General features: G+C 41.7%; 1 protein-coding gene across 45 annotated transcripts in view; it reads right to left on the bottom strand.

The window, feature by feature from the left end:
• Positions 1-12,233, bottom strand: part of FBXO34 (F-box protein 34) — a 130,150-nt gene extending 117,917 nt beyond the window's left edge. For 36 of the 45 annotated variants that reach the window (XR_004956757.1, XR_004956753.1, XR_004956755.1 and 33 more), the window contains exons 1-3: positions 12,178-12,223; positions 11,344-11,708; positions 10,302-10,352 (exon numbers count right to left, since the gene is read on the bottom strand). The gene's annotated coding sequence lies outside the window, so the exon portion shown is untranslated. Of the gene's footprint in view, positions 1-352; positions 442-8,399; positions 8,468-10,301; positions 10,353-11,343; positions 11,709-12,177 lie in introns of those variants that run through there. The other 9 variants (XR_004956733.1, XR_004956769.1, XR_004956736.1 and 6 more) reach the window with 8 other exon arrangements.
• Between the last annotated feature and the right edge of the window lie 11,377 nt (positions 12,234-23,610).

Here is a 23,610-nt window from a genome sequence, read left to right as displayed (position 1 = left end):
CTTAATAAGGACGCATATATTAATCTTACAATTTAAAAACATTTGGGGGCTCAGCTGGTGGGGCCTAGTGGATTGAGCACGTCCCAGGGACTGAGAGGTCCTGGTTTGATTGCCGGTCAGGGCAAGTGCCCAGGTTGGAGGCTCGATCCTCAGTAGGTGGCATGCGGGGGGCAGCTGATCAATGTATCTCTCTCTCTAAAAAACAAACAAACAAAAAATCAACAAAAACTAAAAAAATTTTGGTAACTATTTTTTCCTATACTATAAATCCAGGATTTTTTTTTAATTCAAAACAGAAATGGTAAATACCATCACAAAGCAAAGATAATTCAATCATTAGGAATTTACTCACATCTTGCACACTAGTAAGTCAAAGAAGAAAAACCACATAGTTGAGGATGACTCTCGGGCACTTTCTTCCTATAATAGGTACACAGCTCTCTGGTTCAAAAGAGGTCAGCCATGAGATCATGGAAAGTCACCTCACACAAGCAGAAGCCACCCTCCACATCCCAGACCTGCTTCTTGATCGTCTATTCTTAAAATTATTAGTGAAGTTTGACGCAGGGTAAGATCTCTAATTCATGTGATTGATTTGACAATCTGATCCTTTGTGTTATATCATATTGTGGATTAGGATTTCTTAAAGTCATTTTTAATTTTTCAATTATAGTTGACATACAACATTACATTAGTTTCGAATGTACACCCCATTATATAACTTACTAAGAGATCATAATAAACCTCATACCCATCTGACACCACACATAGCTATTAGAATATTAGACTGTATTCCCTATGCTGTACTTTACATCCCCATGTAGTCTATAACTACCAATTTGTACTTACTAATCCCTTCACTTTTTCACCCATTCTCCCCAACCCCCATTCCATCTGGCAGCCATCAAAATGTTCTATCTATGAGTCTGTTTCTGTTCTGCTTGTTCATTTATCTTGTTTTAGATTCATGTATTTATTGTCATTTTACTGTTCATATTTTTTTTTTCTTTTTCCTTCTTCTTAAAGAAGACCCCATAATATTTCATGTAACACTGGTCTGGTGATGGTGAACTTCATTAGCTTTTTCTTGTCTGTGAAGCTCTTTACCTGTCCTTCAAATCTAAACAATACCTGTGCGGGATGTAGGTCTTTGCTTTTCATCACTTTGAATATTTATTGCCACTCCTTTCTGGCCTGAAAAGTTTCTGTTGTTAAATTAGCCCACAGTCTTATGGGAGCTCCCTTGCAGGTAACTACCTGCTTTTCTCTTGCTGCTTTTAGGACTCTGTTTTTAGCCTTTTGCATTTTAATTATGATGTGTCTTGGAGTGGGCCTATTGGGTTCATCTTGTTTGGAACTCTGTACTTCTGGACTTGTATGTCTATTCCCCTCACCAGGTAAGGGAAGTTTCATCATTTTTTCAAATAGGTTTTCAATTTCTTGTTCTCTTTCTTCTCCTTCTGGCATCCCATGTGAATGTTGGTATGCTTGAAGTTGTCCCAGAGGCTCCTTACACTATCCTCATTTCTTGAATTATTTTTTCTTTTTGCTCTTCTGATTGGTTTTATTGTTGTTGTTTTTTGCTCCCTTATAGTCCAAATTGCTGGTTTGATTGTGTTTCATCTACTCTACTGTTGAGTCCCTATAAAATATTCATTTCAGTTAGTGTATCCTTCATTTTTGACTGGTTCTTTTTTAAGGTTTCTATGTCCTTTTTTATGCTGTTGAAATTCTAAGTTTATCTACTCTTCCCCTAAGTTCATTGAGCATCCTTACAACCAGTGTTTTGAATTCTGCATCTACTAGATTGCTTGTCTCCATTTTGTTTAGTCCTTTTTCTGGAGCTTTGTTCTGTTATTTCATTTGGATGTGTTTCTTTGTCTCATTTTGGCAGCCTCTCTGTATTTGTTTCTATATCTTAGGTACTGCTATGTCTCCCAGGCTTGGTAAAGTGGCCTAATGTAGTGGGTGTTCTGCAGGGTCCAGTGGCACAGCCTCCCTGTTCATCTGAGCTGGGCACTCCAGGTGTACCACCCCCACCGCCACCCCTCATAGGCTGTTTACACCCTCCTGTTGTAGTTGAGCCTTTATAGCTGTTGGCACATCAGTGGAAGAAATTTATCCCCAGGCCAATCTGCTGAAAGGACTGGCTGCAACAGATTGGCTGTGCAGGGGCCTACCCCACAAAGTAGGACTTACTTCAGTGGGGCTCTGGTGCTGTTCACCAGGTGCACTGAATCTGGGGCCCCCTAGGAGGTGCAGGCCAAGGTCAGTTACCACCTGCGTTCTGCCTGGGGTCACCTGGCATAAGCTACAATGCAATTTGCAGATAGCTACCATTTGTGCTTGGCTTGGATGTGCCAAGCTGCAAACCAAGACTAGCTGCCACTAGTGCTGGGCCTGAGGCCACTTAGTGAGAGGTATGGGGCATGCCAAGGCCAGATGCTGCATGAGAGAATTTAGGAAAGTCTTGAAGCATGAGCCAAGACAGGCCATTTGTATAGGAAAACCACTGGAAACAGCTTGAATGAGCCCACAAAATGGGTGGGGTGGGGTCTCATGGAATCACCAGGATGGGGCAAACAGTGACAGTCAGGTTGATGGACACTCAGATACGGTACCCACCTGCCGGCTCTGTGGCAAAAGGGCTCAGAAAAGGAACAATGGCTTATGCTAGCACTTCTGTTTGGGAGAAAGCTACCCGTCCAGCTCTCTCTCTGATACCAGACAGTTCAGTTCTTTTTCATATGTCCCTGGTGCCTTTCATCCTGCTGTCCCAGCACTGGAACTCTAAGGGAGTGATCCTGAGGAAGTTTGTGCTTGGGCCCTTTAAGAGGAACTGCCTGGGACTCCAGAAGTTCACTCTCTCACTCAGCCACAATCCCTGCTGGATTTTACAGCCAGAAGTTATAGGAACTTCTCTTCCTGGCACTGGAACCCTGGGCTGGGGGCCTGGTGTGGGGCTGGGACCCCTTGCTCCTCATGGGGGACCTCCACAGCTGAGATATCCCTCCCAGTTTTTATCTTCCACATGTGGGTGTGGGAACCAGTCTGTTCCATGTCTCCACCTCTCCCTTGTCTCCGCCCCTCCTACCAGTCTCCATGTTGCTGCTGTTTTTCCTTTCCATATACCCTTCATTTTTTCCCCTATCACCATTTATCCCTTATACTCTCTTCCATCTTACACACCTCCTTCCCCATCCCCCTCAATCACCACACTGTATTCCATGTTCATGAGTTCTTTTTGTTGTTGTTCAACCCCTTCATCCCACCCCAACAACCCCCCACCAAATCTATCTAGCTGCTATCTATCAGTCTGTTTCTATCTTACTTATTTCAGCTTATTCATTAAATTCTACATATGAGTGAAATCATATGGTACTTTCTCTCACTGGCTTATTTCACTTAGCATGTTCTCCAGGTCCATCCATGCTGTCACAAAGGGTAAAATTTTCTTCCTTTTTACAGCCAAGTAGTATTTCATCATGTATATGTACTATAGCTGTTTTATCCACTGATGGACACCTGAGCTGTATCCAAATCTTGGCTATTGTAAATAATGCTGCAATGAACATAAAGGTACACATCTTTTTTCGAATTAGTGTTTCAGGTTTCTCTGAATAAATTCCCAGAAGTGAAATTGCTGGGTCATAAGGCAGTTTCATTTTTAATTTTTTGAGGTAACTCCACACTGCTTTCCACAGTGACTGCACCAATCAGCATTCCCACCAACAGTGCACGAGGGTTCCCTTTTCTCCACATCCTCACCAACACTTGTTTGCTGTTGTATTGATAATAGCCATCTGACAGATGTGAAATATCTCATCATGATTTTTTTTTTCTCATCATGATTTCAATTTGCATTTCTCAGATGATTAGTGACATTAAGCATCTTTTCATATGTCTATTGTCCATCTGTATTTCCTCTGCAGAAAAGTGTCTATTCAGGTCCTTTGCCCATTTTTTTTTTTTTTTTATCCTCACCTGAGGACGTTTTTTTCCTTTTTTTGTTCAGATAGAGTGGAAGGAAGAAAGAGAGAGAGAGAGAGAGAAAGAGAGAAACATCGACGTGAAAGGGACACATTGATTGGCTGCCACCCGCACGACCAACCAGGACCGGGGACAAACTGCAACCGAGGTACACTCCCTTAGCGGGAACCAAACCCAGGCCTCTCTGGACCACAGGCTGACGCTCTAATCGCTGGGCCAAACCAGCCAGGGCCTCTGTTCATTTTTTAGTTGGACTGTTTTGTTTTCTTGGTGTTGAGTTTTAGTTCTTTATAAATTTTGAATACTAACCCCTTAAAAGATATATCAGCAAATATATTCTCCCATTCCATGGGTTGTCTTTTCACTTTGTTGATGGTTTTCTCTGCTGTCCAAAAATTTTTTAGTTTGATGTAGTCCCATTTGTTTTTCTCGTTTCCCTTGCCCAAAGAGATAATAGCAGAAAAAATACTGCTACAAGAAATGTCCAATGTGGTTTCTTCTTTATATCCTTAGTTGTTAAGACTTACGTTCAACTAGATGTCAGGTGGTTTTGAATGATAGTTGTTCGATAGTTTGCCATTTTGACGTGGTTGTGGGAGAATGTGTGTAATGCATTTACCTATGCCACCATCTTGTCTGGAAGCCAACTATATTTTAATATAACTGTTTTTCTTTGTAGTCTTAGGTATTTAATTTTAAAAATATTACTCAGTAAGGGGGTCCTATAGGCATCAGACTGCCAAAGGGGTCTCTGGAGCAAAACAGTCAAGAGACCTGCCTTATAGCTTCTGTAGAAGCACTCTCCTTCCCCTCCTCTGGATTTGATGGCATGAGGACATGGGGCTTGAGCTGCGGCAAATACACTGTAACCACAAAGGGACCAATACCAAGGAAGCAGAATTCATTTTTTAAAAAAATGGGGGCTCAGCCGGTGAGGCTCAGTGATTGAGTGTCAACCCATGCACCAAGAGGTCGCCAGTTCGATTCCCAGTCAGGACACATGCCCAGGTTGTGGGCCAAATCCCCAGTGGGGGGCATGCAGGAGACAGCCGATTGATGTTCTCTTTCATCGATGTTTCTATCTATCTCTCCCTCTCCCTTCCTCTCTCTCTCAAATCAATAAAGAAAAAAAAATTTTTTTAATAAAAATTAAAAAAAGGAAAGAAGAAGCCCTGACCAGTGTGGCTCAGTTGGTTGAGCATGATCCTGTGCACCAAGAGGTGGCTGGTTCAACTCCCAGTCAGGGCATATGCCTGGGTTGTGGGCTTGATCCCAAGTAGGGGGTATGCAGGAGGCAGTCGACTAATGTTTCTCTCTCTCTCTCTCTTGCTAAAATCAATAAAAACATATTTTTTAAAAAGGAAAGAGGAGGAAGATGAGGTTCTGATTATGTAAGTACAAGTGGATCAAGCTTCACCTTTGGAATTTTCAGTATTATGAGCCAGTAAACTTGAGTTGGGTTTTGTTATAATCACAATATAAAAAATCTAAATGGTACAGTTGATTTCAATAGTTTCTATCTCAAAAAACGAGAACAATACCCATGTCTTTGCATAGAAACAGCAAAATGAGAAAAGATTTAACTTTGTCAACATTGAGGGGATCTGGAGAAAATTAGTTTTTCACAGAGTGTACTGAAGATTCACTCAGTAGTCACATCAATGTATTCTCACAAGGACTTCCTGTTTTACAGACTATGGACAACTAAAAACTACATTTTCCAGATGCCCTTGAGGTTGAGGTTTTACCTATGACATAAATGTGGCCAAGCAGGCATACATGCATAAGATAGGCATAATGATCTGCCAATCATATGTAATAAATTTATTTGGAGGGGGGAAGGATATGGAAGGCAGAAAGTAATATATACTGATGGTTCTGCCTAAGGAGGTAAAACTTCTACCAAGTATGGTGGTAGCAGCATTCTGATTCAACAACATGGTCCATGGTGGCAATGGGTAAGTTCTGCAGAGTCTTTCTGGGGTTTGTTCCAAGAAACTCTGTCTAATCTATTTAGTTCACTCAAAGTTTACATATCTTCCTTTCCCAATAAATCCTACTTGCTACAACTTCTTAGAGCAAATGCTCTTGCTACAGAGTCTTGAACAGTAAGTTAAGTACAAAATAAACAGGCATATAAAAAAAGAAGCATTTTATTAGCAGTTAGAAATCAAACAAGAATTAACAGCTTATGGATACAGATGTAGGCATGACCTGGAAAGAATTATAATGAATAGGCCCTAAAAGGTAAGGCCAGATTACAAGGAGTACCACACAAAGTCAAGAACAGAGATTTAGATAGTTTGGATGTGGAAGAGAATTACCAGCAAGGCTCAGAAAGCAGAGACAGACAAAGAACTGAGAAGAGAGAACTCAAAAGATGAAGAGATCTTCTATACAACAAAATCCCAAAGATGGCAAAGAGGATAAGAATTTAACTAAAGAATCCATTTTTCGCATTACTCCTTTCCTCAAATATTGTCACTGGGGCCCTGGTCACACAGTTCAGTTGGTTAGAGCATCGTCCCGATACACCAAGGTTTGATCCCCAGTCAGGGTACACACAAGAATCAATGAATGCATAAAAAAGTGGAACAGCAAGTGATGTTTCTCTTTCTTTCTTATTCTCTCTCTTTCTCTAAAATCAATAAATTTAAAAAAAATTTTTTAATTGTCATTGGGTACAAAAGAATGCTCAAATTCCTTCCAAAATTAGATCCCAACCACCCTTGTCTGCAACTGTTTCTTTATACCATAACTTCAATTTGGAGTCTATTTTAAAAAGGCCCAGTAAAGGCCTAATTCAATACCCCCACCTAGGAAGCTTTCTCTGGCAATACTAGTTGCCTCCTCTGAATCCATGTAACATTTCTCTCTTTGGACACCTAACTAAAACCCAAACTAAATTATAAGCTTAACAAGAGCAGGGCCTGGTCTTGATTTCTTTATATTTTGATCATCTATATAATGCCATTCAAATGTGCTGCTAATAAAGCAGGCCCTTTGAACAGGTAGTTTCAGAAGATACTGGTGGAAATAAGATTGCCAGAGATTAAAGTTAATTAAACTGATTTGGACATGTATGAAGAAACTTTCCGTAGTAATGGTACTGGTTCTATATCATGACAAGGTTATGGATTACACAGATGTATGAACTTATCCCAACTAAGGAAATAGTACACATAAGATCTGTACTTTTACTGTACAGTAAAAAATATGACAGTCCTACTGCAGTGTTTAGGAGTAAAATATACTTACTTTGAAATACAACAAAAATATGAGATGAATTAAAGAGAGAGAAGACAGGATGGATAAATAGATAAGCAAATACTATAAAATATGAATTGAAGAATCTACGTTGTATTTATTTATTTATTTGTTTATTTATCCTCACCCGAGGACATTTTTGCACCTACCTTGAGAGAGGTGGGAAGAGAGAAAGAGAAACATCAATGTGAGAGAGACACATAGACTAGTTGCCACCCACACAACCCCAACCAGGGCCAGGAACAAACTACAACCGAGGTACATGCCCTCAGTGGGAACCAAACCCAGGACTCTCTGGTCCGGGGGCTGACACTCCAACCGCTGAGCCAAACTGGCCAGGGCTCTAGGTTGTACTTAGGTGTTCCATGAACAAACAATTCTTGCAACTTTTCTGTGATTGAAAGTTTTCATTATAAAATGTTAAGGAAAGAAAGAAAATAGTGAAAATAAAGGTTGTGATAGGCTCACATACTTTGGAAGCTTGTCGATTAAAGAAAAGGACTGACAAAGAAGGTAAATACATACCTCTGAAAGTGGGATGTCTAGACTGTCCCTCTTCTCTCTACCTCCCATTTTAGACTGCATATACATAAACTAGGTCTTGTTCTTGCCTCAAAGAAAGAGCTCAAACTCCATTTATTCTAGGATCATCCAAATCCATGGATTCTAGACCCTTTGATAAATTGTTCCCCATTCTTATACCTGAGTTTTTAATACCTCCTTAAACCAACCTTTAGATGACACCTTTGGCCAATCTGGCATAATAAAAATGATTTATCCTCTTGGTCCAATTCTGGCCCCTAAGACCAATGGCCCTCCATGTTAAATGAATGTTAAAACAAAATGTCCTTGCAGCAAGGACAATTCATCTGAGTGCCTGGCTAAGTGCCTGGCATAGAAGTACTAAAAAAATGTTTGTTGGATGAATTAAACCCCATGCCTGATAATATAATACACATATATAGCTTAGTTTCACATTTATACCTACACTGTACTGAGGATAATAAATGTGTATGCTAGGATTCTGAAGGTAAATATTTACAAAGAAAAGATCTGGAGCCTTTTCTGTGGAGCTAAATAGAAGATGGAGTTGAAAATGAAAGGTTGATAAACTCTTTCAACTATCACTAAGAAACACCTACATTTTAATCATTAATACTTCCCAGATAACACAGTAAGTTCATCAGCTTCAGAATACCATAAGCATGAACTAAAAGAGAGAAGATAAATTATGCAAAGATAAGGATTGACAGGAATTCAATTTCCAAATGACCTAAATGCATTTGGAGTTAATCTGCTCTTTTTTGTTGTTGTTTCCAAAGGACTGCAGATTATGCACTTGCTGAATTTTGCCTTTGTCACACATGACCTAACAAGGAAGGCATTCATTATACCATAGTAGCTTGCCTCAAGTATCTGGTTCTCAACAGCTGCAAATTTTGGAAGATAACACCAAATGATGTCTCTAACGATTAGTATGTTGTCTCCCCAACAAATATTAAAACAAGTTAATTGTTGTTGTTAATATGTGTTTACTAGAATATCAAGACCATATTGAACTGGCTCAGCATAAACTTTAAGTTTAGAAAATAAAGTACAAAGTTTGTATGAGAATTTCAGTTCTGCATATGTTAATAGAACAATTGATCTAATAAACAAAGAATTTCTAAAGTTTAGCACTTTTGTCCTTCATATTTGTTTTTATCTGTGAGAAAAACGCTTATCATTAACGACTGGTTGATTTAGTCCCTTCAAATGCTGTAACTGGATAATGACAAAATATTTTAAAATAATAATAAACCCAATCTCGCCCTGGCCGGTTCGGCTCAGCGGTTGAAGCGTTGGCCGGTGGACCAGAGAGTCCTGGGTTTGGTTTCCACTAGGGGCATGTAACCCCCCCCCCATAAAAACAAAAACCAATCTCAAATAAATTTCCATTTATAAGAAGTAAAAGCGGCTTCCTAGACCCAAAACAGCAAGCCATGGGTGGAAAACATCCTGCCAAAAGTAGAAACAAACTGTAAAAATGTTTCAGAAGAGTTATGGCTTGTTAAATAGTTATGCAAATATATGCATAACCTGGCTTTTTTTTATAACTGTCATTGTTCCTCAGTCACATCAGAATACACAAAGACACTTATTCTCTACCTATTAACTCATTTTCCATAAGGAAAAATAGCCTGGCTGGTATGGCTCAGTGGTTGAGTATCAACCTGTGCATGGAGAGGTCACTGATTCGATTCCCAATCACAGCACATGCCTGAGTTTCAAGCTTAATCCCCAGTAGGGGGTGTGCAGGAGTCACCTGATTGACGTTTCTCTCTCCCTTCCCTCTCTCTAAAAAAAATCAATAAAAACATGTATTTTTTTTAAAGTTTCTTCTCCCTGGCAATGTATTTTCCCCTCTACTTGAAATGCATTGCCAAGGAGGAGCTATTTTATTATCATCATTTATTTATCTTTCAACTCACATTTAGTTCGACTTTCATCCCTTCCCATTTACAATAGTACACTTAATTTACACAGAGCCATGCAGCCTGCCCCAGAGGGCCACCAGGAAAAGATACATGCAAGAGTTCTTTTTGTACCTCCTTCAATTTCATTACATAATATCTTGCCATGATCCTTTCATCATGAAGAGTAGGTTGATTAACACCCTCAATATCAGCAGAGTCTATCAGTCTTGAGGATCCAAATAAATATTGTCTTTAGAGCCTTCACTCTACATTGTCATCATACAATTCCCAATTTATTAAAAAAAAAAAAATTAACAACTCTCAGAAGTACACACAATGCTATTGAATTTCCAAGATATGGTGAGGATCAAAATGAAATGTACAGGAAAGCTTTGTTTTGTGAACTTCCAGTCATATCTAATAATAATTAATAAAGACAAATTTTTGCTTTCATTTCCTGCATTAACAGGCATAACATAACTTTCATCTCCATGTTGATACAAAATCCAGAGAGACAATACATTATCAATAATCTATAAAGAGCCTGGGGAGGAGGAAGTATTAAGCACAACAACAAAAAAAACCTACCTTGTAAGTCAAGGTCAGTGAAGGATTGAGGACTCCTATCCAATCTTCCTGCTGAAAACACGAAATTGTAATTATGCTTCCATTTTAAGCCATCTACTTTTCAAACTACATTCTATTAAATGATTCTACAGGGAGGAAGACATGATGAAAGTACTGATAAGCTGTATCTGGAGAAAGTCAATAATAGCAAGTGACTAGCTTCTCTTCTGGTCTGATCTTTTAAAGCTATGGAAGAAAACCAACAAAATTTTTAAAAATTCTGTAGTTTCATATTTGAAAGCACCACAGACAAAATTTTACTTACATGTCCAGACAAGCAGTCCTGGGATATTATTATATTGTTATGGCCCAGCTTACTAAGAAAGCAAGAAAAAAAGCTTGTTGCTGAGCTGTAACCAGAAGAAACCCTCAATTATCCATGGTATAATGGGGCAGGGACAATCTGGATGAATTAAATCTTCAAGTAATTATTATTTAAGAAGAATACTGGATTAATGCAAACACCCTCCCCCTTACAATAGAAGAAGTTCATTTAAGATCTGTTCTCCCTCTTCCAGGCCATTCTCTTAACAAAAATGTGAATTAGCAGACAGATGATCTCCAAATTGTCTAGAAAAAAAGAATAAGACGTCCGGCGGTGTGGCTCAGTGCACTGAGCACTGGGCTCTTCCCATGGACTAAGAGGTCCTGGTTGGATTCCGGTTAGGGCACATGCCTGGGTTGCGAGCTGGAACCCCAGTGAGGGGAGTACAGGAGGCAGCCAATCAATGTGAGAAACACTGATGTTTATCTCTCTCTCCCTTCCTCTCTGGAAAAAAAAAATCCATAAAAACGTGTAAAAAAAATTATTTTTAAAAAGTGCAAGGCAACTGAATTACCAGCACTCAAATTGGTTCTATTTTTCCCCCCAATTCCGATCACAAACCATCCAACTCTGAGTTAAGATTCCTGAAAGGTATTTACATTAAACACCCAACCCGAACAAGCCCTCCTGAGGTAGCTGTTTCTAAATGAAATGTGTCTTACATTGAATTGTACTAACATGCCTGTTTGAAATGAAGTTAAAGAACTTGACAACTATTACACTGAAATTGGGAAATGCTGGTCTCAAGCAACTTTTGATTCAAATCTGCTGCGATTCCCAGTCACAGGGGACTTGACTTCCTTTTTCTCCCCTCCGGAACCACCGGCCCTTCCGCGCCAAGGTCCTGGCCAGGGCCTGCAGTGACATCACAGTCCATCTCCTGGGAACCCCTGACGTCACAGACACGCGGACCCACAGCACTATGACTTCATCGCCCACTGGGGCGGACCCGCAGTCGACTTGCGCCAGCTCGGAGGCGAAAGCAGCTTCCAAGCCTCCGCCCAGCTCAGTCTCCAGAAAGGTTAGGACAGGCGCCAGCTCACCTGCGCGGGGACAGGAAGGGCAGAGTGGCCGAGCCCAAGCGGGAGCGACGGGGCGAGGCGACCCCCACCAAGGGCCCGACTTCCTACCCGCCGCTGGTCTCGGAGGTGGGGGAGCCGGTCCGCTGCCTCCTCACGGCCTATCCGTAATCTTCCAGGCTTCAGCCCGGACCGGGAACCCCGCACCCGCCCGCCGGTCCGCCCGCCCCTCCGTGGCCCACGGGGGCGCTCAGCGCCTGGCCCGCGCGCGGGCGGAGGCCGGCCCGGGAGGAGGTGCGGGCCGCCGGCTCCCTGTCCCAGACGCGCCCGCAGCGCCGCGCGCCCCGCACCCGCGGGCGGCGCCCCCGCCCCCACCCGCCCCGCGTCCCGGGAGCGCAGGCGAGCGGCAGGAGGGGGCGGGGAACGGCCACGGTGGCCGTAGCCGAACCCCGACCGCGCTGCCCCAGCGCCACGCCACCCGGCCCCGACCCACCTGCGCTGCTGCCCCGGCCTGGGCCTGGCCCGGGGCTGCACACCCCGATGCGGCGGCGGCGGCAGCAGGCGGCCTGGCTGGCTCCCCACCGCTGAGGCGGACCGAGCGCCCAGCGCGGCGCGGCGAAGCCCAACGCTCGCCCCGAATCCCATTTGTTTGGCTAAAACGGCGTGACGTCACGCGCCGGCCCAATCGACGGTTGGCCAAGGGAGGGGCCGCGGGAACGGGGTGGGTCGCAGCGCCCTCTGCCGGACACTGTGGTACTTAGGCGGCTGGGGACGTGAAGAGTGGGGAACTTGGAAAGGGAGAACCTGGCGAAGTATCTGTGGGCCCTCAAGTGGTGGCGAAGAGTGAAAGCTACAGCACGACCGGTAGGGAAAGCAGTCAGACCCTCAGGCTAGCCGGAATGGCAGTAACGCCAGTGTTCAGTCAATAAACATGGCAAGTTAGTTAATTCTCATGGGTGGACCTGGAGCTGTAAATGGTATTCGACTACTATTATATCCTAGTTGACTTGGGTTCCACTTTTGGTTCCCATACTAGCTTGGAAGGGTGGGCTTCTGAGTTCTCATTTGTAAAATGCAGGGGTTGGGAGAGCCCTCAGTCTTTTCTATGCAAACTGTGGCAGAAATACTTACCAGCACATACATAAACTTTGAGATTGACAATGGACTGGCTCTACAGCTGGCCAGCAGGCCACATTTAGAATAGCATTGGTCTAGGAAAAAGAAGATAAGACTAAAAGGCAAGGGAAACCACTTTAGGCAAGTCCTTCCCTTGATTCTATTTCTCCATTCATACGTTGAGAATGACCCTGAGAAATGAAGCCAGTAGGACCAGTGTAGTGTGCAGCAGGCCACAGACCCTGTGACAGGTCCTCAGGAGGGAGCTCTCCTGGGTGGAGATGGTGGGCTGGAAGAGGGACAAGATTAAGGTGACCTGATCCTGGAAGAAGAGTTTTTCTGGTAGGATTTTCCCCAGGAGATATTCTCTCTACAGTCAGTGGAGTAAAACCAAATGTGACAGACTAGATAAGGCCACAGACCCTGTCGCCTGAAGCCACTCATGTGGGAACACTAGGTCTAAAGCTGGAGATTGGAGCTCCTTAGAGGACTAGGAGGGCTAAGAGCTGTGCTTAAGAGCCTGGAAGCCAAGCCAGCAAAGCTACCTTAAGAGATGGGTGGGGAAAATCGCAAAAGGAGAACACAGGTTTGCATACCCCATATTAATTTGTTATAGCACAGAAGGAATTAAATTCAGCTAAGACTCTCGCTGCATTCCAAGTACAAAAACACAATAGACAAAGGAAAGCAGCTCATCACACACCATCCCCAAGCCCATCAATCCTCCTTCCTATTCTTATCATAAAATCAGAACTCTTTACTATGACCCATTATAATCAGACATGTTTATTATAAAATTAGAACTCTTTACTATGACCCATTATAATCAAACATATTCCTTCTTCAATCTCTCCATTCTCCCCCTTGTCTTGGCCAAGATGTTACCTCCTCAGAGAGCTTTCTCTAACTCTCCAATGTAGTATTTCAGCCTTGTCACTTTCTTTCATGTAATTGCCACCCAATATCTAATGAATTAAAAATAATGGCTGCTATTAACAAATCGTCAAACAAGTGCTGACGAATATGTGGAGAAAAGGGGACTCTAGAACACTGCTGGTGGGAATGCAGACTGCCGCAGCCACTACGGAAAGCAATATGGTGCTTCCTCAAAAAATTAAAAAGGGAACTGCCATTTGATCCAGTGATCCCAATTCTCAGAATGTCCTAAGAAGCCTGAAACACCAATCAGAACGAATATATGCACCCCTTTGTTCATAGCAGCGCTATTTACAATAGATATGATCTGGAAACAGCCCAAGTGTCCATCAGTAGATGAAGTGGATAAAAAAGTTGTGGTACATTTACACAATGGAATACTATGCAGCTGTAAGAAAGAAAGAGCTCTTACCCTTTGAGACAACATGGAGGGACCCAGAGAGTGTTATGCTAAGCAAGATAAGCCACTCATAAAAAGACAAGTATCACAAGATCTCACTCATTTATGGAATATAATGAACGAAATAAGCTGACAATCAAAACAGACCCAGAGATATACATGGAAGTAGGGAACAGACTGACAGCCTCAAAGGGAATGGTCGGGGTGGGGGAGGAGATAAACCAAAGAACTTACATGCATATATGCATAACCAATGGACACAGACAATAGTGTTGGGAAGGGAGGAGGGGGTGTTCCTCACCAGTGAATGACTAATAAAAGTGAAAAGAGTAGAATGTCTTTTTTTTTTCTTTATTGATTTGAGAGAGAAAAAGGAAAGGAGAGGGAGAGAGAGATAGAAACATTGATGAGAGAGAACATCGATTGGCCACCTCCTGCATGCCCCCCACTGAGGATTTGGCCCACAACCTGGGCATGTGCCCTGACCGGGAATTGAACCAGCGACCTCTTGGTGCATGGGTCAATGCTCAACCACTGAGCCACACCGGTTGGGGTAGAATGTCTTATACATAAGAAATAGAACATGAATAAAGAAAGAATCTAAGGTATTGCTGCAAGAACATGACCAAAAGTAGGAATATCTGAGCTCTGAAGAACCTAACCAATCAGTCATGATTTTGGTGCTTCAACACAAATTACTCTTGATTAAATGTTCTAAATCACCAATTGATTATAAGGATATTTATATTATCCATTTAGCCTTTAGACATACACTAGATTTTGCTGAGTAATAATACCAGGTAACTCATTCTCACATGTTGTATTTTGTGACTGCCATCTTTGGACCATAAGAGTTTTTAGCTGAAGAGAGCATAAAAGGATGGTTCAACAGAAACATGGAAGTAACCTGCATCCTTGTTGGTATCAATGAACAGTTCTGATTTAAGCAGTCCTTGAGATTTCTTGTTATCTGGCATAATAACTTTTATTTCTATTTAGGTCATTTATAGGACTTGCTAAAAAATTGGAAAGTAGCTGAAAACATCCTGGTGTGTGTGTGCGTGTGTGTGTATTTGGGGTGTTTTTGAATAGGAAATAAAATGGGAGGGGAGACAATAACCTACTCCTCCTTTGAAGGCAAGCTCTACAATAGTGTAATAATAATTTTGTTTTGCTATGCTTCCAGAATAATCTTTAATGATGCCAGAAGCTGATAAAATCAGTGGGAAAAGAATCATTGTCTATAAATGCATAAATGAGTAGGAATTCATGTGACACTTGAAATATTTCAGGAAATGACATTTTCCAATCATTAAAATTTAATGTGGGGGAGCCTGCAGCATTAGAATGAGACTAGTGAGTCTGTGCTTATTCTTCCTAAGCTCTAACACACCTAATTTACAGGCACTTGCTATAGCAAAGGAGATGCTGGCTGGCTAAAATAACCTGGTTACCTCATCTTGCTAAAATGGTCCCAGGGATAGATTTTGCTCAGAACTGAGTTCCGTAAAAAAATAAATAAATAAATAAAACAAACAAACACCAACGTATTCTACAGTTTTAGGATTTGCTGGCATTTCTACCAGGCATGACTATGTTTTTAATGCCAAGTCCAGCTTCGAAATACCAAAGGCACTTTTCAAAAAGTACAGAGCTCAGTTACCAGCATTGCCTTGCAAAAATCACTTGTTTTACTGATTAATAATGTACCCGAACTAGATGTTTTCCTTGGAAGAGTGAACAGTGGTCTGGCTTCTTTTGAATGCACCACCATCTGGACACTCCCACACTGCATTAGTTTACTGCTACTCTAACAGAGTCCCGGGGCTCTTCCCCCACACCTCACTTCTTGCCCCTTCCTAAGACTGCTCAGCCACATGGACTTTTTTGTGTGCCTTCTGCAAGACAATGTCTGTGTATTAGTGAAGTAATTTGAGCCTGTTTTGCCCTTCCTCTCGATCAGAGATTTTCAGCTGATGTGCCACAAGAATTTTTAAAACATGCAATACCTGACTATTTTGTCAGGGACACTGACCTCTTTTCCCTTAGATTGTCAAATGACAGTATGACAACAGCCAATGCAATAGCTGTCCAGTGTGAATGAATCAAAGTTATACCTATTTTTTAAATCAGAACAGCAAAAGATATATTTTTGGTGTGCCACAGAATTTTAGTAATTAGTTTATGTGTGCCGTGAGATGAAAAAGGTTGAAAATCGCTGCTCTAGATGCTCCCGCCTCAACAAAGCCAAGGTGTGCCTCCAAAGTGGCATAATGATGACCTTGTAAAAGGGTGAGGGCATCTGATCACATTCCCTTATTCAGAGCTACTCTAAATAAGATTTTCTTATATCTCAGAGACAACATTTTCACACATAATGTGCTCCTTAAGGTCCCAAGATTCCTGTGGCTTTGCCCTCTGTTACTTTTACTGTAGTTGCACTTTTCTAGCTTTCTGTATGTTTCCCTTCTCTCTTCTGCTCCTGTCCCTACTATATCTCCTTTATTTCTTTTTTTTTATTTTTTATCCTCACCCGAGGACATTTTTCCATTTTTTGTTCAGATAGAGTGGGAGAGAGAGAGAGAGAGAAACATCGACGTGAAAGGGACACATCGAGTGGCTGCCACCCACACCACCAAACAGGGCCGGGGACAAACTGCAACTGAGGTACACGCCCTTAGCGGGAACCGAAACCCGGTCTCTCTGGACCGCAGGCTAACGCTGTAACCGCTGAGCCAAACTGGCCAGGCCATATTTCTTGACTTTCTTGCCAAATGGCTTGAATTTTATAGTCGTCGCTAGTCAAGAGGAAGACTCATTTTGGTGCATTCATGACATCACTGGCGTCTGCTCACCCTGCGTGTAGGTTGGAGTCCTCTCCCTTTCTCAGTTATTTCCTCCGGTCCCTGCTACTGCAGGGCTACTTTTGCACAGACGCATGCACGTTCCTTTTTTACACTCCCAGGATTGGCAAAGCTCTAGACTTCCACTGTCTGAATAAAACCAATGTGCAATTAACATGTGTGGTAACAGCCCCACATGTTAAATTCATTAAATACTTCTTTAAATTGTCCTAAATATGTTTTCACATATGTGTTACTTTTTATGTTGGCACGTCTGATTCCTAATTTCCTGCTTTGAGGAGGAAGTTGTGCTCTGATAATTGAAGTCCTGTTGAAATATCACAGGGAAAAAAAATGTTTTCAAGCTCCAAAATTACTGACTAAGCTACCCTTCCTTCAAAAGGCTGTACAAAGAATAAAATAAATGAAACTGGTATTCTTTATGTTTTTACCCTTTGCCATTGCTCTTACATTTGGGTGGCTATTAGGCTGCCCAGAGAAGAGGCAAGAACTGTGGTCTAGCCCTGGCCAGTATGGCTCAGCTGGTTGAGCATCTTCCCATGCACCCAAAGGTCAACAGTTCAGTTCCCAGTCAGGGCACATACCCAGGTTGTGGGTTCATCCCAGGTCAGGATCCGAACAGGAGGTGGCCAATCAGTATTTCTCTGATGTTTCTCTCTCTCTTCCCCCCTCCCTTCCTCTTCCTCTAAAATCAAAATATATTTTTAAAAAAGAAACGTGGTCCACACTAACATACTGTCTACTTACTACAATATCTTTTCCCTTGAATCCCTACACAAAGTGAATCATCCCCATGATCTATGATCTCATGGTACTTTGTTCTACTTTTGCTATTTCACTCAAAACATTTCAGTATAATTTATCTATGCTTTGTCCTTTTCTGATCTCTTTAAGGACATATACTAATTTGTTGAATCAGTGAATGGATGAATGATTTATGAGAACAATTTCACTGACTATATCAAAACATTCAGAGGAAAATACATTTTCACTAAGTGCAATATTTAAATTGCCAAATTTATTGATTTTACATAAGTGGAACTAAATGAAAGAGCATGACCTTCTCCAATGGGCAAAGATTTGTGACTCTTCCCTGGGTGGATAACTCTAGTCTTCATGGCTGGAATGCTACTGGAGTGAACCTTGTTGGCTTTTCCAAAGGCTCATGTTTCCTCCTCAAGGGTAAAATGACTCACATGTTCTCTCCAGAGTTTGATGCCATCACTGTACAGATTGGGCCTTATGCTGATGGAACTATAATTTGTATACTGTTGTCAAAGATAAGTGATATGACTCTTCCTAAAATTTATTAAATTACTTTTTTTTTTTTTATCCTCACCCGAGGACATTTTTCCATTTTTTTGTACAGATAGAGTGGGAGGGAGAGAGAGGGAAACATTGATGTGAAAGGGACACATCGAGTGGCTGCCACCCGCACGACCAACCAGGGCCAGGGACAAACTGCAACCGAGGTACATGCCCTTAGCGGGAACCGAACCCCGGTCTCTCCAGACCGCAGGCGGACGCTCCAACCGCTGAGCCAAACCGGCCAGGGCTACTTTTTTTTTTAAAGAATCAATTTTGCCCGACCAGTGTGGTTCAGTGGTTGAGCATCAACCCATGCACCAAGAGGTTGCTGGTTCGATTCCCTGTTGGGGCATAAGCCCAGGTTGTGAGCCAAATCCCCAGTGGGGGACATGCAGGAGGCGGCCAATTGATGTTTTCTCTCATCGATGTTTCTATATCTCTCTCCTTCTCCCTTCCTCTCTGTCTAAAATCAATAAAGAAATTTTTTTTTCTTAAATACTTAAGAAGCCCTGGCCAGTTTTGCTCAGTGGTTAGAGCTTCGGGCCGTGGAACAGAGTCCCAGGTTCAGTTCTCACTAAGGGCACGTACCTCGGTTGCAGTTTGTCCCCGGCCCTGGTTGGGGTCATGTGGGTGGCAACCACTCCATGTGTCTATCTCACATAGATGTTTCTCTTTCTCACTTCCTCCTTCTCTCCCTCCCCCTGTATCTGAAGATAAATGCAAAAAAAAAAAAAAAAGTGTCCTCTGCTGAGGATAATAAAAAAAAAAGAAGAAGAAGAAAAAGCCCTGGCCGGTTTGGCTCAGCAGTTAGAGCATCAGCCTGCAGTCCAGAGAGACCCAGGTTTGGTTTCCGCTAAGGGCACGCACCTCAGTTGCAGTTTGTCCACGGCCCTGGTTGGGTTGTGCGGGAGGCAGCCACTCGATGTGTCCCTTTCATGTCCATGTTTCTCTCTCTCTCTCTCTCTCTCTCTCTCTCTCTCTTCCTCTCTCTCCCTCCCATTCTGTCTGAACAAAAAATGGAAAAATGTCCTCAGGTGAGGATTAAATAAACAAATAAATAAGTAAAAATAAATAAATACTTAAAAAAAGTAAACTATTTTCTCTCTCTCTCTCTCTCTCTCTCTCTCTCTCTATATATATATATATATATATATATATATATTATTTGTCCCTATTTGTTGAAGAAAAAAGAAAACAGCATCTGGATAAATAAAGGATAGATGACTACCTGGAGATATATTTGTACAATGGAATCAAAAATAGCATTTAAAATGGATTATCTAGATCCATGTGTATCAACATGGATCCTCAGAAAATATTCGGTTCAGCGATAAAAGCAAATTGCAGATGGATACACACTATGATACCATTTACATAAATCTTAACATGCAAACAAAACACACATACAACAATGCCAGGTGTTGCTTATGGACATTTGTAATTATAATAAATATATAAAGACATGGGTGAGAAGGGGCCTAAACAACTTCAGAATAACAGTTACTTCTGGGGAGAAAGGGAGAATAATTGATTAGAAAAAGGCACAGAGAAAGAAGAACTTCAGTTGTATTGGTAACATTTTATTTATTTAAGAAGGAAATATCTGAACCAAATATGGCTAGTTCACTGTTAACATTTTTAAAAATCTAAGTGGTGAATATGTAGGTATTTGCAAAATCACTTCGAATTTTTTTTTTTTTCATCTTATATGTATTTCATAAATGTAACAATTTCTTTTTCTTTTTTTTTTTAATCCTCACCCGAGGACATTTTTCCATTTTTTTGTTCAGATCGAGCGGGAAGGAGAGAGAGAGAGAGAAACATAGACGTGAAAGGGACACATCGAGTGGCTGCCACCCACACAACCCAACCAGGGCTGGGGACAAACTGCAACCAAGGTTCATGCCCTTAGCGGGAACCGAACCCAGGTCTCTCTGGACCACAGGCCAACGCTCCAACCGCTGAGCCAAACCGGCCAGGGCAACAATTTCAATTCATTTGAAAATTTTAGAAGAGGTTATGCTGTGAAGAATACCCTTAGGAAGAAAACCTATTGTTATTTATTAACAATTTAATAATTAAACTTACTACCTGTAACTAATATTGATGCAAAGCAACAAAACACCTTAGCTTCATTCCTATTTTCTCCTCGTATCCCAAAACATTTAGGAAACATAGACTCTATTAGCTAATCATGTAAAAATCTTACTGTACAAAAATGATACTTTTGTTGAGTTGAGGAAGCGAAGCTAAAATTTCTGTCTCTATTCGTCTGGAATTACTTCTCTAATTTTTCCAGTGAGAAGACAATAACAAATCCCAGGCATTTATAAGCCACATGGAATTTGAACTCTGGGGGCAAATGCTTCCATGATGCTGTTAAATGCATACACAGAACTGGCAGTGAGGCAAGACCAGGTTCTCTTCTCATCCCTAGATCATCCTCCCGTCAGCTTTCTTTCCTGGTTGGTTCCATGCCCTCCAGAGCTATACACAAGGAAAGCACAGGAATATATGGCTAACCTAGTACAAAGCAATACCACTCGGTGGCCACGTTCTCAGTGACAGACGTGTCTGTGGCTACCACTCCCATCCAAGTGCCAAATCCTTGACTCCTGTGTTATATGTACTATATATGCAAAATAAATTTCCAATATTTTGTTAGGGATAATGAAACCTCAGCAAGTTCTAAAGATAAAGCTGAATAATCATCAAAGCCTTTTACTTTTGCCTAAAAGTCTTTTGAAAGAGAAGGAAGGAAGGAAGGAAGGAAGGAAGGAAGGAAGGAAGGAAGGAAGGAAGGAAGGAAGGAAGGAAGGAAGGAGTTACTTAAAATGTGTTAGCCAGAGACCTATGTCAAAAGCAGCATAAACAAACCATTTTGTGATAATGTTAGATACCCGATGGGAAGGAAAGCTAGCAACACCCAAGTATTCTCAGGAGGGATTTCCAGCTGAGAAAAGCCTGTGGCTCCATGCAGTCTTCACAAACCACTCTTTGCTTGCCTCAGGGCAGAGAGGTCCCAGTGGATGAGAACTCAGAACTTGTAAGGTATATTTGTTTTCCTCAAAGAAATAGTAGGGAAACATCTAAAGGTCTCTTTCACAATAAACAGATCAAAGGCTTGTTGAAAGTACATATTTACACACAGTATTTCTGAACCTTGGCTACACATTAAAATCATCTAGGGAGCTTTTGGGTTTTTTGTTTTTTTTATCCTCACCGGAGGACATTTTTCCATTTTTTGTTCAGATAGAGTGGGAGGGAGAGAGAGGGAGAGACATCGATGTGAAAGGGACACATCGAGTGGCTGCCACTTGCACGACCAACCAGGGCCGGGGACAAACTGCAACTGAGTTACGTGCCCTTAGCGGGAACCGAACCCAGGTCTCTCTGGACCGCAGGCTGACACTACTGAGCAAAACCGGCCAGGGCCTAGGGAGCTTTTGAAAAGTAGGATGCTGAGGTGCCACCCAGAACAATTAAATCAGAATCTCTGGGAGAAGGAGCCCAGGCATATGTGATTCTGATGCACAGTGTCGGTGAACAATTACTGCCTAATGGCCAGGGATATGCCAGTAAACTGGCTCTCAGGGATCGGGTGAGCTATCCTGGGAGCTCTGATTTATATAGTGTGTGCCTATTTCTTGGTGTAAATACTCCTACCATGGCCAAGTTCAAGCTACTGGTGTGAAGACACTGAATGCAGGATTGGAGAGAGATGTGCGTAAGCGGCCCTCACGAACTCCTAAGTGCTAGCTCCAGCACCCCACCTTTAGGGGCCTTTGATGATGAAGTGATAGTAAGGGGTGAGAAAGTGATATATTGTTTGTTTGGACCTTTTTACATAGTGCAAAACTTTAATTCAGAATTCAAGCTTTCTCAGTTTAAAGAATATAAGAAGAGCCCTGGCCGGTTTGGCTCAGTGGTTAGAGCGTCGGCCTGCGGTCCTGAGAGACCCGGGTTCGGTTCCCGCTAAGGGCGCGTGCCTCGGTTGCAGTTTGTCCCCGGCCCTGGTCGGTTGTGCGGGTGGCAGCCACTCGATGTGTTCCTTTCACATCGATGTTTCTCTCTCTCTCTGTTCCTCTCTCTCCCTCCCACTCTACCTGAACAAAAAATGGAAAAATGTCCTCGGGTGAGGATAAAAAAAAAAAAGAATATAAGAAGAAACTAGCATTAAATTAAACAATAATATAGCTACCATATCATCAGTTTTTTGCTTGTTCCACTCTATTGTCAAAGCCAAAATGTATTTATAAATACAATTATTTTTCCCACTTTACCAACAATTAGTATTCGAAATTAGCTCATTTTTAATTTAAAATTTTATATAGACATATTAGTCTTACAACCAGAATAAATTCAATCTTAGGTATACAGAAATAAACTATCAATTTCAAATGTCTCTGGTGATGAGACTTCTCATGTAAGACTTGAAAAGTTAGTGTTATGAGGGATTTATTAAACAGAAACAACTAAAATGTTATCCTTATGACATCTAGAAATAGAAGAATAGGAAACAATTTACTTGTGAAAGTCACTTTTTAAAAAGTTATTGATTTAGGGAGAAAGAGAGAGAGAGAGACAAAGAGAGAGAGAAGGAGAGAAACACTGCTTACAGTATTATTTACGCATTCATTGGTTGCTTCTTCTAAGTGCCCTGGCCAGGGATAGAACCTGAAACCTTGGCATATGGGGATGATGCTCTAACCAACTGAGCTAGCCTGCCAGGGCTTAATGAACTTATTAACAAAAATACTGTTGTTATACTATTTACAAATAAAATAAAATGGAAGCAATTAATTTTCAAGTTTCACATCTTAAAAATCTGTTATAAAACATTATCCTAAAAGTGTATAATCCTATCAAGCTTTCATTTGAGTCATTGTACAATCACTTAGTAGCAATAAAATTAAAAGCAAAAAAAATCTCATTTAGTGTAGTGGAGAGGGGAAAAAATAACCCACTGCGGTGTTGGATCTTCAGAAATGGAGTCATTGAAAGGAGACATCAACCGGGGAGGTGATCAGTTTTGTTTTTAGGCTGTGTGGACAGAGACAGGAGTCTAGCCTTGAGGTGCAGATGCTTTTTGTGGCCAGTGCAGGACGAGCTGGGTCAGAAAGTACCTTTGGGGAAGATGGGAAGGTTTCCTGGAGAGCTTCAGCCTCACTTTCCAGAATAATGGAAGACTTCTCAGAGACTGTCCTCTGTCTGCTCTGCAACATTTGACCTCTGACAGAAGAATGCGAGAGGAACTGCCTGGATCAGAGGCTCCCAGTTCATGTAGGAAATTGAACCAAAA

This window comes from Molossus molossus, unplaced genomic scaffold (assembly GCF_014108415.1).
Source record: "Molossus molossus isolate mMolMol1 unplaced genomic scaffold, mMolMol1.p scaffold_m16_p_1, whole genome shotgun sequence".
Classification (NCBI taxonomy): domain Eukaryota; kingdom Metazoa; phylum Chordata; class Mammalia; order Chiroptera; family Molossidae; genus Molossus; species Molossus molossus.
The sequence above is the reverse complement of the archived record's forward strand: the minus strand, read 5'-3'. Positions and strand labels throughout refer to the sequence as shown.